Raw genomic sequence first — 19765 nt, forward strand, 5'->3', positions numbered from 1 at the left:
CCAAAACCCTACAAACGTTATCACTAACACAATGAAAACAATGTCGTTTTCATAATAATCTGCAAGTTTTATTGTATTTCGTTACTTATGGCGTGGTTTCTTCACATTTGAATAATGATGTTGTTCACGACGAAACACTATACATATGTTTCAATCAAACAGAAGCAAAAAACGGCAATTATCTAATCGTCCGTATAAGACCGCAAATCAGTTCGTTACCACAGCAGACGAAACATAATACGGTCGAATTACAAAAGGAAACATCGGACACAACTCTGGTGTTACAAGTGAGAATATGGACTGTACGGTGTCATGTTTGTAATAAATTGTCCATATTAGCATCGGGGTTTGGGAATGATTCCTCATCCAGGAGTGCGGCTCGAAGAACAAACTGGACATGGCGCAAGCTCCTTACATGGAAATCCATGGCCAAGAAGTGGTTGTGTTCGGAATAACCCACTGATGTTAAAATTAAAACCCAGATTCATAAAACCATCAAAGAAATGCATGTTCAGTATTTATTTACTTATATAATTTATTGTTTTGGCATTAGCTTTGTGGAATGATATGTTGATTATTTTAAAAATAAAACACTTGTATAATACCACTTATTGAGTTTTATTTAATTACACTCGACTTGTTTCGAAAACTTAAGTTGTTTTTCGACAGGTGATTACAAAAACTAAAAAGCATTTTTTCCAGGTATATATAGAGGTGGGTGGGGTAATAAATAGAGGGGGGGTTGGGGGCGGGACTTTTTGCAATGGGAACATAGATAATAATGGTGACGTATTTTTAGAAAAGTATATTATTAATTAATGTTTTATCAGAATTCATTTTTTTGTGTTTCTAAATTTTCTAAATTGTTCATGACTTGACCTTGACTGTGAGTCAAATAAATGGTTAGTTACCATATTATAGAAACTAGTCGTGTGTAATGAAATAAAACTCAATAAGTGGTATTATAAACGTGTTTTTTTTTATATTTCTTTACTTAAATTGAGATGAATAACTAAGTCTCGTCACGCAGTTATAAAAAGTAAATGATTGTGAACTTTGTCCCGTGAGTGATCAGCTGTATTCCGGAAAGTAAAACGAGTATGTCGGTATCAACATCAACACGCCGGACGCTGAGTAAACACATTCAGTGATCAAGGCAATTCGGTGTGATTCAATCAAGCGTCACACACATATTGTAGCTAATCGCATCAAGCGGCATCAATCGTGTGTAAATTACCGCGCTCAATGACGGCTCTGCCAGGACCTAAACAAGCACACAGTGCACGAGAAGTCAAATTGAAGAAAAAAAATCATTAGTATATTCGCAGTCACTTTGTGGTAAAATCTATCCATTTTTAATTTAAGTTTTACTTGGTACTTACCTAACTAGACAATGATCACAAATTTAACAACAAGAAATCCTAAAAATTATTAATAGGAAAAGTCATAAACTGCAACATTGTGAAACACTAGAAAATCATAAATATATAAATAATAATAAACCCATAATTAACAATATGACAATGACTTAAGCCTCCCCCCCTATTGTCTATATTCCCACTGATTTTTTTTTACTAAAAATAAAAAAAAGCTCCTACCTCCTCTAAAACCTTCAACGTCCTAAGGAAACAACTATAAAATTTAGACTTAGTTTCACATACGGTGTTTGAAAATTATGCGGAATGCATCGAAATACGTGTCACAATAGATTTTAAGAAATAGTGGATACTAAGTAAAACTTAAAATAGAAATAGGTATTTGATGTCAAATTGTTTAATGTGTATATCAAGATCTAGAAATACGCAACCAAACTCGTGCACTGATTGGCGTTAAGTGATCGAGTCCTAAAACCTAAGTAAGTAACGACAGATTGTGAAAATGTCGTTACTTAATTCGGTGCCTATATTTGTGTAAGCCTCGCCTTTTGGTGTAAGAATTTCATTCATTTGCATGCTGTCACACGGTGCAGTGTTTGAATCACAAAGATGAGACCCACTCGAATTATGTGATAAATAATCATGGGTGACTTACGGAATACCTTACCTATGACATACGCATCCACGCCTGGTAATGTACACATCTACTTCTATAAAAGCAGAGGCGGAAAACACCATCAAAACATTAATCAAACGATTGAGTTCTTCTCGATTCCGGCATTTAATGAGACAACAGTAATGATTGGGATCCCACGGTTTTATACTGATTTTTTTCTTACAATATCAAATCACGTAAATAATACACGCGGTCAGCAAAATACCACAATATATGTCAATAGTTAATCAAGTAACTCTTATAACATTTTAGAGATGTGTACACTCGTTTTAATAGGGGTGTGGTTATGGTGGCCAACTTAATGTGAAATTCTTTAAAAAAGGCTACCTAATATAACTTATAATATTTGCGTTAGCAGGAAATAATTTTTAGAAATACATAATTTATATATCAGTCCAAGTTCATGGTAGTTTAATAGGGCAGGAAACTTAATGACTCAAGTAAGCGGAAAACCTTTTCCGGGTTGAACGCTAAGACCTTTTAGCAGTATAATTAATAACTAGTTGAAACAGTTCAGAGTAGAGAGATGCGGAGCGCGGCGGTAGTGGTGAGTAATGCATCTGTAGGAGGCATGACTAACTCGAGAGCCAAACCTGTATCGATAGAAACCTACGGGCCGAGCGGGGCAGGTGACGGCGAGGAGCCACTCGGAGCGACTATCGCACAATGGACTCCCTAATGGCAACATTGCAACACCGCCTAAGTAGACTGATAAAAAAATTAAAGTAGCACATGCCCATCACTCTCTAATGTTTCACCTACTATCGATCGACTGATGTCTGATGCATGATTCGTAAACGATGTGTCACAATGCATTTTTTTTTATTAATTAATACTGAGATTCCGTGACAATGTTATTTAATTATTGACGATCGTTTTCCTCACCCTTTTCGATGCCGGTCCTGGTGTCAATAGTAAAGTCGATTGTAAATAATGAAAATCGATTGTATACTGCAACGTTGCACAATAGCTGCAAAAATAATTGCCAAACACTGTCACAAATCCGCTTAACCGTACAGAGATCTAGACCGAGTCATTTAGCTCGCCCTCGGCAATTATTATTACGGAATATTATATTAACACTCGAGAGCAGTGCGAAGCAATAACAATAACACTACCGGGAGGCAGATAGGTGCGGATACGGACGAATGCACCGGGCACGGTGGATGGAGGACCAGTCGCGCTGGGAGCCGTGAGATCACTGCATCGCGAGAACAAAGGTATCACACACACAGTACGAATCTATCACCAATCACCACTTCTAGCGAATGTTCTCGCGACAGTCTCGCGCTCGCGATACCGAAGGGTTATAATCGCGAAGCACGAAGCGGCACTCGGTCGGTGTCTCGGCAGTGCCGTGAATGCAGCACCTCCGCAGGCTGATGGCGCGTGCAGCAAGCTAGCCGACCGCGCGGCAGACTGCCGCTGCCGGAGGGAGGGGAGACCTCCTACCGCAGCATTCGTGAACCGTCGTCGGGTTCAAATCCTGGGACCGGAACTGCGAAACGATACCCGCCTGTGACCATGAAACATTGGGCAAGATGCCGAGGTTGTTCCACTAGAAAGATTACTAAATGCTTCAGGTGAGTGAAGAAAACGACCCATTACACCAACATTGAGATGTCATTCACATCTTGTAGTGACTAGCAATTTCAATCATTTGGCAGTTTTTTTTTACAAGAAAATCACAACGGAGTTATTTCATTGCATGTTATTTAGTAAACATAAAACATATTTCCCTTCTATTTTATTCACATGTAACAACAGGTAAATAAAATACAAGGAAAAATATGTAAAAACATGATTTAATTAATACATAAATAAAAAATAAAAACGAAATCCAAATACTTCATATATTTTCAGTAGTAAAATTATAAGTCGACAAAGCAATTAATGAAATTTACACTTCTTATTTAAACCCTTATCCGCATCCGATGGTGCATAGGGCACTACATCATATATATATATATATATATATATATATATATATATATATATATATATATATATATATATATATATATATATATATATATATATATATATATATATATATATATATATATATATATATATATATATATATATATATATATATATATATATATATATATATATATATATATATATATATATATATATATATATATATATATATATATATATATATATATATATATATATATATATATATATATATATATATATATATATATATATATATATATATATATATATATATATATATATATATATATATATATATATATATATATATATATATATATATATATACGTAGTGTTATCTTAATTGTATTAAAACACATGAATGAAAGGTGATCAGCCCTCCGCTTCAGGTACCAGTCCAGGGTAATATTGAATAAATATTAAAGTGAAAAATCACTTATATTTATTCGATTATATAAATTTAAACTAATCAATAAATACAAATTTTCATGTAGACGAATAAACATTATGTAACTTGACAAAAAGGAATAGAAATTTTCTCATTGAAATTTTATCCAAACGACAAGTCAAGGAGTGCCGATTCAAGTATGATCGGGTGATTCGACCAGTATAATAAACAGCCGCCGAATGTTGAGACTTCCCTTCTAGATGCCAGCTGTTAAGCTAAAAGCTCGCGGAGCCTTTCTTCGGGAATACCCATTTCTTCCTTCAGCTGACCTCTACCCTCATCACGGTCACCGGTGAAATATTTATCGACTGGGCTCTGCTGTATCTAAGGGAAAATTCGCGAATTTATTACCGACAAAATGAAAGCTCTTTCACTGTATCAGAAATAACAATACATGTCTACAACGGAATGCGATCCTATCGGCGATATTATAAATGACATATTTCTGAGAGTATGCGACATTTATTGACCTTCAGATTCCGGTGACAAGTTTGGTACACTATTACGTACGTTTACCCTACTTTTAACACCAGTAGTAGTTACGAAATGTACATATATATAGTTCGGAATAAATAGATACGTATTTTAATTGGTATGGGGTTGCTGGCATTGTTGTTTGCGTATTTTTTTGTTGGTGAAATTCGATACAGCCATGAAGACAAAATGTGTATAAATATACCATATTGTACTACTGTTACCCGAGAAATATAATAACGCATACAGGTAGCAGTGCGTAAAAATTATTTTAAAATTTAAGTTTTCTTTAGTAAATACCACTTTTTCTTAAAATCTACTGTAAAATGTGTTTCGACGCATTCCGCATCATTTTCAAACACCGTATGATGCCATACAAAACGCAAACACGCGTGATAATAGATTTTAAGAAATAGTGGTATTTATTAAGTGAAAATTATACATATAAAAAATGGATGGATTTTACCACAAAGTGAGTGCCGAATCAATTAATGAAAGTAAATGTTCAAATAACAAAATTGAGAAACTTGGTGTAAATAATGGCATTTGACAGTATTTTGAAATTTCATTTGAAGAAAAATATATTCCCAGAAATGTGTCTGATTCCGTCTTCGTGGTGTAGTAAGCACATTTATCTACTATGCACGTTGATGTACATTAGAGCAGATGATGCAATGCTGTCCGAAATATCGGTAGAAAAATGTTAACAACATACGGCATACAAACATGAAAAAAAACGGTATACATATCTAAACGATAGTGAAAATGTAAAACATTGTATCACATAAGTTAGTAGCGAATTTCCTAGTTTGAAAAAATATGTAATAAAATCGAAACAACATCAATGATTATAATTTTCTTAAAAAAAATAAATACTTGTTGTTATGATAAACACAAATATATCGAATAAAATCAGGTAAGCCGAAACATCTTTTCTTTGAAAATAGAAATCAAGTTGCAGAAGAGTGGGGGTCGAACCTAGTTCCTCTGACTCCGCGGTAATAACCACGGGACCAAAACCCTGCTCCATAAAATCATTTATCGTAGCATGGTGATCGAAACCTCGTAACACCTTCCTAACATGTAACGAAAGGTCGATGTGGGTGTTGATATTTTATTAGTGATCGTTATGTCCATATAAAACATAATGTATCAACGCTACAAAGTATAGAGGAAAGTTGAATGCAACGAACATATAAAACCATAACACACACACTAAAAAATCGAGCATTCCAACCAGATATTATATTGACGCAACTAAATCTAATATTCCAACGCGTTTTATCGACACATCTAAAATAAAAATAAAGGTACATTCCACTGAAACTTTAGCTTGACAATTCCCGTTAATTGGAATAATTGATAAATAATTGGTGGAAAGCCAGTATTTTTAATTAAATTTGTGCAACATCATTTAGACGAAATTCGAGGTGATTTTAGGTTTGGCAGATTCACACATCAAATGGTCGAAGACCGCGACTATCAAACCAAATCATTCCTTGTTTAGTTCCCTGTGTTAGCATAATGAATAATTTATAAAACCTGGAGTTATTTTCGAGATATTACGTATTACCTAGCACATATCATAATAGGGACCCATTACCCAAATACATAATTCAAACATAACAGCGCGTATACTACATACTGACAATATAATTGCGTTGAATCGAAAACTTTACGATGTTTTAACGACGCAAGAAAACAAACATAGGGCAGACAACAAAACCATCCACACACATACATTAGTTATGAGAGAAAGCTAAATAAACAGTCCGTACGAACTACTAACCGTGCGGTGGGTCGGCTTAAAAAAGTGACAACTCACTCTAAAAACCTAACGCCTTACCCTTGTATTCGTGTTGCTGGAATACAGTTTCTACCGCCGGGTTGCTATTTTAGTTTAATTAATTGATTCGGCTCACTTTTTGGTAAAATCTATCTATTTTTAATTAAAGTTTTACTTGGTAAATACCACTATTTCTTAAAATTTATTGTGACACGTGTTTTATGTATTCTGAATCATTTTCAAACACCGTATGTGAGGCTAAGCTAAAATTAAATCCTCCCGTATTGTCTTCCTGATGAAAACATGTTCCTAGTGTTAAAAAATTAATAAAAACAAGAAACAGCTCCTACCCCCTCTTCAACCTTGAAGGAGACAACTATAAAATTAATACTAAGTTTAAAATACGGTGTTTAAAAATGATGCAGAATGAATCGAAACACGTGTCGCAATAGATTTAAAATCATGTAGCTAATTTAGGTTTCTACTGTACGGTTTTCACGCAAATTTCAGTGAATCAGGACTACTAAAACAAATAATAGGTACTAATTCACAAACCAATTAGAAACTAAATGACAAATTTGAGAAGTGTTTAAATAAAAAAAAATCTATACGGAAAAGTATTATTATTATAATCATACAACAGTATTTGAAAATACAGCAACACCCCTAGTTACGTTACACAAAAGATCCATAAAATTAATCCTTACATTAGCTGTATCTTAACTCTTAACAAAATAAAAAATATTTCTTAATTAAAATGAAACTTTGTTTTGAAATCATAATAAATATTTTATTATAACTTAATTATAATGTCTACCGGTTAGCTTCGAAACCGGTAGACATTTTAATTAAGTTATAATAAAATATTTATAGCGATTTTAAAACAAATTTACATTTCAATTAAAAAATGGAAAATCACAAGGTTAGTGCTTCAAATATAAATTATACAAAATATTTTAACGTATGTATTTGACATTCCATTTTGCAAACTAGGTGGTTTGGTAAAACACCTTTAAAAGACAATTCCAATTATGTTTTGAATTCCGATTTCCTCCAAACTCCAATAATTATGTACAGATATGTATAATATTAAAGTTGGTCATTGAAATGGCCCACTCGACGCTTTATGTAACCATTATAACAACGTGGTCTCAAGGGCGTTCTGGATACCAAATTGGAAGAGCACTTTTGACTACAATGAGGTCAGGGGAATGACTCATAAAAAACATATTGTGGTCATGCGATAAATCGGGTTAAGTCTTAAATAATATTAAAGACACGCGTTATTTAAGGTTACTTTTTTAACACGTATAAGGGAATACATCCATTTCTAATTAACTCAAACACATTTATACATTATATTAAAAATTAAATTACACTAATCTGTGAAGATCGATGTAACAACGAGTTTACATCTAGTTCAATACTCATTAATATTTTTTTTACATCCATTTAATGCACGTATTTAATTTCTTTACGATTTACAAACAAATATAATAGCAACATACAGAAAATCAATCCGCGTAATGAAATATTGCCGTAATTTTCAAATTAAAATTAAGAATTATTTACGGAGTAAAAATCCATTTCGACAACCAAAGAAAAAAGGTTCAGTAGGTGTTCATAATTTTTTCATAATTCCTAAAATTTTCGTAAGCAGAAATTGACGATCATTGTAGTATAATCCTCTGAATATACAAGCTTATACGAGTATGAAATCCCAAATGCCATTGCCATTGCTGCTCCACATGATGTTTATTATCCCCTCTCCATTTCCTTTCCCATACAGCAGTAATAACCTTCACCCTGCGTATGCTTACTTACGTTATTCGTATTCTGTCAAATATATTTCACTCCTAGATCCAAGAATTTCGAGAGCAGGACTTTGTGTTCATGTAACGTATGTAATTAGCCATCAAGTTAACACCGTGTACATTCGACATGGTGCCCCATGAACCATTAGATGCGGATAGAGGTGCAAATTAATCAAATACATATATTTAATCATACAACAATACATTTTGCTTTCACATTTAGGAACCCAAATTCTTGTTGTTCTGGTAATCCTTTATTAAACTGTCACATCTCGTGTGGAAATAATTTTTGCAGTATTTCTACAGAGTATCGCAACATTTTGGGTCGTTGGGACATCACTGTCAATAGTGGTGACATGTCGCTCAATCCTTTCAACAACTTCATATATCAAAAATTGTCAATTTTCAGTTGTGTATGTTTTCGGAATGCCCAGAAAATGTACTAAATCCCAGCAAAAGCGGCATATTTTTAACTTAATATTTATCCGCTACAAGGCATGAAGTGTTGTTTTTGCATTTAGAAGAAAAGGTATTGTTTAATTATTTTTTTAAACATACTAAATATTTTTCAAATGGAGAAAAAACATTCAGGTTTTATGTAAAAAGATCTGTTGCACAGTAAAAAGTTCAATAAGTGGCTTGATATTTATTTTTAATACATTTTATTATATTTTTAAACTTTAAAAACGATTTCCTGAAAAATCAAGTTTTTTGAAATATGACGTTGTTGAAAGGAGTGAGCTGTGTTGACGTATCGAAACAAATGGTAACCCTACCGTAGTACGTAATCTTCATTTTACTTATCATCAAAAATTATATGACTTTTATATTATATTAGGATTCTGGAAAAAAATGTGTAAAATATTTAACGATAACCGGGAATCGAACCTTATATATGGAAGCGAAATGTGCCGCCAACAACTACACATCTAAATCGCACATTTGAAATTATTAATTTTGTATATTTACAGGGGGTGGGGGAAAATCTAGGCAGGCTGTGAATTTTGTAAATTACTGCCATAAAATATAACAAACCAGTATGTATGCATATATTCAAGTTTTACTTTTTGTTTTCTAAAAAATAAACCGCTGGTAAATTTACATTTTTAATCCGGTCGACGTACCGCGGCAGCTACCGGTGTTTGAAACCAACTAACTAACTCGTTCCGGACACCTACATATTTATACTATAATAAATGTAAATTCCTTACAACCCTTACATTCAAATATATTATAAATGAAATTACGGGTCCTCAACCCCTGTCTGGTTTAATTTATTATACAACAATGACTAGCCAGGTGATGTAGGTAACGACATAAACATAAATCAAGTTTCCATAATCTAACTAATTCTTATTAAAGAATCATATAATAAGTAACTTTGTTTTAAAAAAGTATTAACTTATTGCAATCGTTAATAACGGAATTGCATTTAGAGAAATTTTCAACGGCAGTAAAGAAATTTTGAAAGTTCTATTCTTTATGCCTTTATTCATTCAAGAAATGTTTATTTGACAGTACCCATAACCAATTTGGTATTTATCATATCTTTGACAAATATTCTTCTTCAAATCATTATTCGCACCCAATGGTGCATAGGCCACTGCAACCCAGGACCTCCAGCACGGTAGCTAAACATTACGGATGCAGACAAAACCAATATTGAACGAAAAAAATAACTTTTTACTTTATGTACCTAAAATGGCAAAAAATCTTTAAAAAATACAGATTGACATGCGTGACATAACAGAGATACATTTTTTGACGATTTTCCGTCATGTTAAAAATTAATCGGTAAACACTTTTGTGAAAGAACACACAGAAAAAAGCCATATTATTGGCTTAGTTTGTAAAGTGTACAATTTAAACTGGATTTACTGTTGTATAAAAACCTAATAATTTAACCACGTCGGTTCTAAAAATACACTTTATTGAATACCTACATACATATGGTGCACGACAGTACATCTATATGATTAAAAATCGATAATAAAATGTAATGTTTTTACTCTGTCCTGTCCTATAATCCCCAAGTGGAGTTACGCACTTAACGGTTTAAGACGAAGACATGCGAGGTAAGTCTACAAACAGAATGAAATTATATTCAAGTAAACCTTTTCAGTTGTCCTTTAAATAATGTTCGCTTAAATTTCACGATACCTTGCGATTTCTTATCTTAATTAAAAAGATTTGATATTCCTCTTCTATTTCGTTTCATAAATAGCAGAAAGAACCCGGGACCTCCAGTACGGTAGCCAAGCGTACTGACCATTACTGCGGAGGCGGAATCTATTTTTTCACCTTAATATTTATTCAATATTACCGTTGACTGGTACCGGAAGCGGAGGGCTGGTCACCTTTCCTTCACCTTTCACCCACAAACAAATAGGTAAAAACAAACGTTAACACAACGAATATTTTACAAACAAAGTAAGTATATAATGGTTGTTACGTTAAATTACGTTAAATCGTATAAAACTAATTATTTACAAAACATACACGTCTAGTGTCAAAACGTAAAACACGGTTTTCAAGCACGTTTCATAAAATAATCGTTAGCACGTAAGGCATAAATCATGAATGAATATTGCAATAGACTAATAAGAGTACCATTTCTAGATGTCCATGATATTTTATAACGTAAGAATACGCATCAATTGGAATTTGTTATTAAATATGTAATCATATCACATTGACCTATTTTAATTTAAGACAATAGTTTGATGCAGAAAATATAATAATATTTTAGAAATGCAACAAAAATACAAATATTTTGATATTATTACATGTATTACAGTCAATTAAAAAAAAAATATAGTCAAAACATATTTGGCAAGTAAGATGAAAATCAAACTACCTTCCTTCTATCTCCATTAGAAGAATGTTGTGGTTTCCGGTCGTATTCCAATATTTGGTGGGTGAGACATCGAATGCCCGCAAACATTTGCATCAACCATTCATTTTTCTTAGAACCATAGAAACCTTGTAGGACGAACGAAGAATGTATTTATTTTACACTTTGTACAAACTCATGTTCCACCCGAACCGTTTTAAATTTAACATTTTCCGTATGAGTGCAATTTTTGAATGAGAAAATATGTTTGAGAGTCGTAAATTTATTACTAAGCGGGTAACTGTACAATTTTCGACTTTGTTTCATATTCAAATGGCGAAATCAGTGTCTGGAAATAGAAAGGAAGAGTATGCTACGGTTGGAGAAATTTTTGCATGCATGTTATCATTTTATCGCAAGACAAAAGAACTAGACACTGCGATCGAATAGCAACAGTTCGTTTGGCGTACATTATAAGAATATGACACACTTACACATTATGCCACTTACTATATATTCGAGTGATTTATAATACATTTCTTCGATCAATTATTTTATACTAGATTACTCACTCCAAGAATTTCTAAAAATCTCTTATCATTAATGAAGTAACATTTCCCCATCAGTTCGAACGTAAAACATTACATTTTTATAGATAACTCGCAGGGACGAAGCAATATACAAGTATATGAAGGTAATAAATTAGAATAAAATAGTAAAAAGAACAAAAAATCGATTGATACGGATGTTTAAAATATGGACGGAATCGTAACGTTACTCAAGCGTGTGAAGTGAACACTTAGGTCAGTCGATTACAAGTCAGAAGCCCTGTAAATGCGCCCAAAAAGACTTGTTTTTAAAGACATTTGTAATATATCTAGAAATCACTCGGAGATAAATCCAATATTTGTGTACTTGCAAAGATTTGGAAATACATAAAATATGGTTAACTATATAATTGCATCTGCACACAACATACCGGAGCACATTTTTAAATAACTGAAACCACAAAATTGATAGAAACAAGGCAGAATATAGAAAATTTACTATAGCGATATTATGCGAATCAAAACCAGAACAATGAGATGATAACCGCATCGTAAAATGTAAAGTTACGAGTACCTATATTGCTTGGTATTTTGTGTGTAGTTTCTTAGCAGATAAGAAAGTCGTTAACTATAAAGGTGAACGAAAAGGAACGGCGTAAAATAAAACGTATAATTTTACAAAAATCAAAGGCAGAAACTTTTTTAAGTAAAAATAAAAAGGTGGCACTAATTTGTAAACATTTTACGAGGGAAGTCAACCAGTTGGATACAAAACGACGGTAAAAAAATAATATATATCCCACCTTCCGTGGTAAACACTTTGGCACAGTGAAGTCACCTGTATATACAAGAAATGCAGCGGTCGCTGGAGAGCGGCCGACTTATCCTATTGCACAACACCACTGAATACTGACTTTATATCTCTATAACACCATAGCGGCGATGCTACCGAATTGAGAGAAAAACAGCCACAGACGCGCACCTACCTCCTAGGCGCCAAAATACAAAATCACCACTACAAGAACACTTTCAGTAGAATAAATAAATGCGTCGGCAAATTGTCACTAATTTTAATCACACTTTAACGAATACAATATTTTAGCATATTAATTGACTTTTTAATTGTTTGAATTTTTCATATTTTTTTAACGGGTCTACGTTTGGCCGTAGCGGGATGCGTATCGTCGGCGAGAGGCGTAGCAGTGTGTTCGTAGCGAGACAAGCGACTGCGTGCGACCAGCTCGGCGGGGCGGGGACGAATGGCGGGCGGCGGCGGGCGGCCGTCGGAGGGCGGCTGCGGGAGGGTGGCGGGCGGTAGGGGGCGCGGCGCGGGGGAGGGCGGGGGGAGAGGCCCGGGTCAGCGCTGGATGAGCTTTATTATTCTTATCCCGATAAACAATTACCCAGAGGTTATGGAGTTAACATTCAAATTCCTCGTTTATTGCTCGAAACCAAACGAGAGCGCAAGAAAATCTCGAAGGGTAAATATTTACTTTTTACAAGTCCATTACGGGGTATAATGTAAGGAAAATAATATCATCGTACTTTACTTTTGCCTAACCCCAGTGGGCATTATCCTCTTGCCGACAAAAGGGGAAGCTCTCACAATTGGACCGTGGGATTCGTTCATGGAGAGAATTCGATAAAAAGAAATTGAACTTGATTTTTAAAATCCGAAACCTACCAAGGATGTGCCTACCAAAGGTAACTTATATAATAAAATAACAACTACTTATATAATTTTCCCCTACATAAATTTTATTTGACCAGCGATCGGGTTTTATTGTAATCGACATCATCAGAGCAGTCTGATGATGTCAGTTACCACGAAACCCGGTCGCTGGTCAAATTTATGTGAGAAAAGCTACATAATTGTTATTTTATTATATAAAATGCAGTTCCACCAAGAAATGTCAGTACAAAACTTAAATCGAATAAAAGGTAACTTAGTTGAAAAAAAATAAGAAAATAAACATTCATTTCACAATAACAATGAAAAATTAACTCTTAGGGCGTTTGTCCACTACACGGAATTACACAGAATTGTACCGTCCGGCACGTCAGTTAGCGTTTTAAAACGACGATTGGCTTGTGCTTTTGTCCATCTTTTTCGGATTGGTGCTTTTGATCGGTGCGTGAACACGTTGCGCGTAAATTCGATCATGCTAAAGTCGTAGTCGCTTTCATTTTTCAAAACCGGAATGCCGGACGGTCAAATTCCGGTTAGTGGACAATCGCCCTTATTCTGATGTACAAGAAACAGAACAGTTGACGGGTGTTTTATCAATTTTCTCGGAGGAATGAGTATTTAACTATCTGAAACTAGTAAGTGCATTTTATGAAGAAAAAAATATACATAAGGAAACTTGTTTTGGTTTTTATGGAAAAATTACTAAGCATTTTAAAGAGTAACAAACCGCTCGACCGTCGCCGCATGCATTAATGGAATGCTCAAGATACCGTGAAAATATTTCATTCATTAGCCTCGGTTTTTCTCACACTACAGATCCGATTAGGAATGCAAATGTCACCGAGCGTAATAAAGTCATAGTACGATTTCCGCTGTGAAGACGTCTTTAGTCATAGGAAATTATGTATTCGACACATTACGCTGGAAGATTTGAAGGAGTCTAATTTGCAGGCGTTGGGTATTTTCCTAAAGATTTACGACATAACGCGGTGTTTCTGGATAATATAGTAACTAAGTAGCTGCAGCTAACCGATTCAAAACGAGGTTCTATGAATATGTATAGTATCTATATAATTAAGAATAAACATGTTCGATTGTACAAAATCTTAAATATAATAAAAAATATTCACTGAATGATTTAAAATGTTGACATAACGTTGCATCCGAATACGCGCGTAACTGGTGTTTTTAAGGTAAAATCATGTTTTTTTCTTAAGTTTTACTGACCGTAATGACAAAATATATCGCTATGTTGAACAATATCTCATTGGATATTGATCTGTTCCATGTGTCTGAAGGAGTTTTCCGAAGCGGGATTCTTCTACACCTTTAGCAATAGTTCTTGCATATATTTTATTTTAATGTACACGATTTAAATTTTTTGTAGTTTGTAATGTATATATTAATTGAAATAAATAAATTGAAATTGAACCATCTATTGAACAAAATAGCAACATACTCGAATCTAAACATGATCCATGGCAGACAGCGTGCTTCTTGACAGATAGTGTCACTTAGTACTTGTTTTTTATTGCAATGTAGTAATTACTAGAAATAAGTTCTTTCTATTTTCTTTCTTTAATATTAAATCAGACTGAGCCACAGTAACGGATAGCCGCGTACAGCTAGTGTACGTTTTGTATCGAAATAGAAATGCAGTTAGAATCAGAAGAGGCCGAAGATCCCTGATCAAAATAAACCAAGTTATACCAGAACGATATTAGAAATACAATTATTGCTAAAAACTAAACTTAACAATTACGATAGAAACCCATATCTTTTATACCGACGAAACGTTTCAAATGATATAGATATAATATTCATAACAATATATTTGACGGAAATAATAGTAAAATATTGCCAAAAAACTAGCTTATAGCTTGGTAACTATGGCGATCGTGATGCTCAGATATGAAGGACCATATACAGGAAAAAACAAACTGGATCGCCAGAATTATGAGTCTACGTGTTCGGTAAATGAAGGTTGCACTCGAACAAAGCTTCTTACTTTTCAAAGCACCTATAAAAAGATCCACAAAAAGATTATTTTTACTAAATTAATATATATACACAAAACGAATTCCAAACATTAATTAAAACCACTTCTGTACAATTTGTAATAAAATCGTATATGTAAAATTATCAGAGCAATAATTATTTATAATTACCGCTATGTAAAGTTTCGAACGCGATAATTAATTAAAATTAGTTCTCGGATATGGAAATATCAAACACTCTAAAAAAATTAATAAGAAAACTGTGTTTCAAGCTTCCAAAAATTTTATGAACGGTCCAAAAATATTTTAAATTGAATGAATTGAAGAAGAAAAAATCTGCAATAAAAGATTTTTTTTAATTAACATTATTTCTTCGTATTTCAAATTAACGATAAATGACAATATTTATGAATTGACTACGTTAGTCACATTTATTATTAACTACATGCATACTTATGTACTTTAAAAATGTGTAATATAGAACACAAAAATATTTGCTATTTATTATTGGATTTAAAGGGTGTGTAATAAGCTCGAATAGACTTGAAATTATTTCTCTCACAGCTTAAAGAAAATAACAAAAGACCAAAGAAAAATATTACGGTATAAATCCTAAGAATCTTATTGATGACACTAATAAATTTCACGACATGACTCACTGCGAACTTCATATGTTTAATCAGATAAGATAAATAAAACGGATAACAACGAAGATAAAAACCTTTTTTTACCATTTAAGAAAATATTTACTGCGAAGAATTAACATCTAGAGATAAGAATATGAATTACCAAGAACATGATCAATTTTTATTTAATCTAAAAGTCCTTAATAGTGTCGATAACCGAGGATATCTAGGAATTCAAACGTGAGTAAATATAAACATAGTAAAATCAAAACGTAGCTTCTGTGTGGATTGAAAATATATATTTCGATAACGACCCCACTAAATGCACAATATTAATAATTTATATTCTTGTACAATCGAGTCGGATTGTGGTCCTCTGGTTAGTATCGCGGACTAACCAAAGGACAGAGCACAACTTGATTTCTAGTTTCAAAGACAAGCTACTAACCCACCCGAAAATATTATTGGATTGAAATATATATATATCCGGGTAAAATACAACAGTACATATATTTTTAACTAACTTACTAACTAACCATCACGCGTCTACCCCGCAGGGATAGGCAGAGATAATAGAACGTCCCGCCATTTTTTTAAAATAAATTATTTCAATGATTTTTTTAGATTTTCTAACGACTTTTCCGAGGGGGTCAAGTAGATTAGCGAAAACATTTTGAGATTATATATATGAAACGTTAAAACGCGTAGAATTATATGCAAAAAAAGATCCTAATAGAGTATAAAACAGATGTCGAAACAAGTTTCTTTAAATTGATTAACATATTTAACTACAAAAATACCAAAAACCCTTGTCTCACATCGTCCACGCAACCTTATCATTTCCTTGTTGGAAACTAATACATTTATATGATTTGTTTGTTTTTTTTAATATCATGGATACGCTTCATTTTGTTTTTGTTAATGTCTTTCGGATAGTGAACAAGAATTTTAAAATAAAATGATATTCATTTGATAAATTTCTTAATGTGAGTAGTCAAGTCTAATTTTCTACGTCACTCTACATAGTTATTCATAGAAGTACCTAAAATAAACACGATTGAACTGTATATTTATTCTTTTGATTTTAACGACACATTATATTTCAACTTTTGTATTTTAAATAAAATATGAATTGGAATACGTAATAGAAAATGACGACAATAATTAAGTAAAAAGACTACAATACAAAGAAAATAATATTACCGCGGATAATTTACGTGGTTTAGCAGTCGGAAAAACCAACCGTAGTAGTTCTGTCGATGTGAAGCCTAATTAAAGGGGACACGGAAAGAAGGGCAATAGGCATTTACCTTATTTCTAGAGAGCTCCATTTTCCCTCGACAAAATTATTTATTTACCGAAGCCTGTATTTAAAACACCAACTCATTTTTAACTGCGATGAAAGATCTTCCATTAACGTAACTTAACATCAACGGATTCGGGAGTTACTATTTTTATTAATTAAACTAAACTTTTTATTTTAACTTTATAATTAATTATTTCTTCTTTTTTATGGTGTTTTGATGGTTATAAAGTGTGAGAATATTTGTAACAAAACGAACACTATACATTATTTCCTTTATTCTCACAAAGTGATTTTAGGGCGCTTTGTACCGTATTGATGCAGAATAATGCTGTTGATAAACTACATGAATGTTGTTAATAAAAAAGGTAAAAGAACCATTTTTAGATAAAGCTCTTTGCTCATGGGACGACAATTATTTATTAAATATTTTGCACAGTAAGTATATATGTGTACATTAGCGGACTTATTACTATCGAGCAATGTCTTCCAACCGACCAAAACAGACTAGTGATAATAGTCAAGCTTTGCATCTTACATAGGATATACTTTTACTAAAACAAAATAAAAACATAAATATTAAAATTTTGTGTTGGATTTTTTTTAAAGAAAATTGCTGATAGAAAATAGGATCAGGTCTATCAATCCTAATTATAATGGTAAAAATTATATCGTAAGACATGTTCTCTTATTTTACGGGGATACAACGCAAACACAGAATTCAATCACCGGCCGACCACCGGAGAGGTCACACGTCTTTCACGCCCAATTTTTTTAAAGAATGTAGATTGTTTTATTTTTTTTATTTTTAGAATAAGCAATTATATAGAAAAAAAATTCAATTTATATTTTTTAAGCTCCTTTCCTTTCAATTACTCTTTTCTTTTCAAAACCATATAATTATTTCGAAGAAAAACTTATTTTTTAATGCAAAACCGGTGTTTTAAGAAAAAAATCAATTACGCAAAATGTTATCTGGATTTAGAGAAAATTAAGTTGCGACTTCAGGAATACTAGGCCTTAAATGCCAAAAATACAATTCAGTAGCGACAGAGGACCTAGCATATTGTAGATAAATATCGCAGCTATTCGCATCCTTTGATGCATACGGGACAAGAGACAAGGGAGCATAAAGTTTAACACCCTCAATGGGTGAAGGGTAGTCGTTGGCCCCTTATATCATCGCATTTAAATCGTGACAATGGCATCCGTGATTGCGATGAGAAATCAAACATAACGAGGGTGGGAAACAAAATTATCAAACGCTACAAAACAAACCGTGTCGCTTACAGTATACGGGGATAATAATAATTATTGATCCCAAGCAGATTGTGAAAAGTCAAGTCGAATACACAGATATTAATAATATATCATGTGAATATGTTCTAATGTGGGATGCAATTATTTTTATTTTATAAAATGATTTAGTATCTATTCAACATTATATTCAATTAATTAAAAAATAGGGGATATATAGAAGGGAAATTAATCTGAGCAGTAAGTACATATGTGTATTCGCAATATACTCTTATACCAATGCCCAGCACAGGGCCGCAGAGCACATTTGGATGCTTAAAATATTTTTGATCTCTTCTTTTTTCTATGAATACTACGCCTCCTGTAAAAAAATCTTAAGGCCTGCTTTTAAATTAATTTATTAATTTAAAAACAGCATATAAACGAATAGACAAGAGAATAATAAAATATATTTCGATACCCAAATTGCAATTTATACAATCAGTCGTGTGCTGGGCCGTGGTATACTTTGGGAATACGCAGACACTAGCCTATGTTAAGTGATTACAAGAGCTAACTCAAAAATAACACTTATTTTGCTAAATGTTATTTACTATCTACCTAATTAAGATGTTATTAATAAACGGATTACAAAATATATAATGAGGTAATAAATCAACACGTGATTACCGGAAAGCTGATAATACTAGTATTATCTATGTAAATGTATTGTTTAAGGTGCTTATGACCATGATACCTTCATTTGAATAAATTATAAAATATTTATATGTTTTTTATTTTTTTATTTATAAAATTAAAATATAACTTTGTTGTAAAATTAATAAAAATATTTTATTATAGCTTAATTAAAATGTCTACCGGTTTCGAAGCTAACTGCTTCTTTATCAAGACTGATTAATACTTAATCAGTCTTTATAAAGAAGCGGTAAGCTTCGAAACCGGCACACATTATAATTAAGTTATAATAAA

The 19765-nt window shown here is 32.7% G+C and overlaps 1 protein-coding gene across 4 annotated transcripts in view; it reads right to left on the reverse strand.

Moving 5' to 3' along the window:
- Eip63E (cyclin dependent kinase Eip63E) overlaps positions 1 to 19765 on the reverse strand; it is a 190530-nt gene that overhangs the window by 165756 nt on the left and 5009 nt on the right. For 2 of the 4 annotated variants that reach the window (XM_088274923.1, XM_088274933.1), the window contains exon 1: positions 2938 to 3255. The exons of the other annotated variants lie outside the window; for them this stretch is intronic. The gene's annotated coding sequence lies outside the window, so the exon portion shown is untranslated. Of the gene's footprint in view, positions 1 to 2937; positions 3256 to 19765 lie in introns of those variants that run through there. 4 annotated transcript variants of the gene reach the window in all.

Source organism: Brachycentrus maculatus, unplaced genomic scaffold (assembly GCF_059751285.1).
Source record: "Brachycentrus maculatus isolate JH-2025_06_01 unplaced genomic scaffold, ASM5975128v1 h1tg000036l, whole genome shotgun sequence".
In the NCBI taxonomy this organism is placed as follows: Eukaryota; Metazoa; Arthropoda; class Insecta; order Trichoptera; family Brachycentridae; genus Brachycentrus; species Brachycentrus maculatus.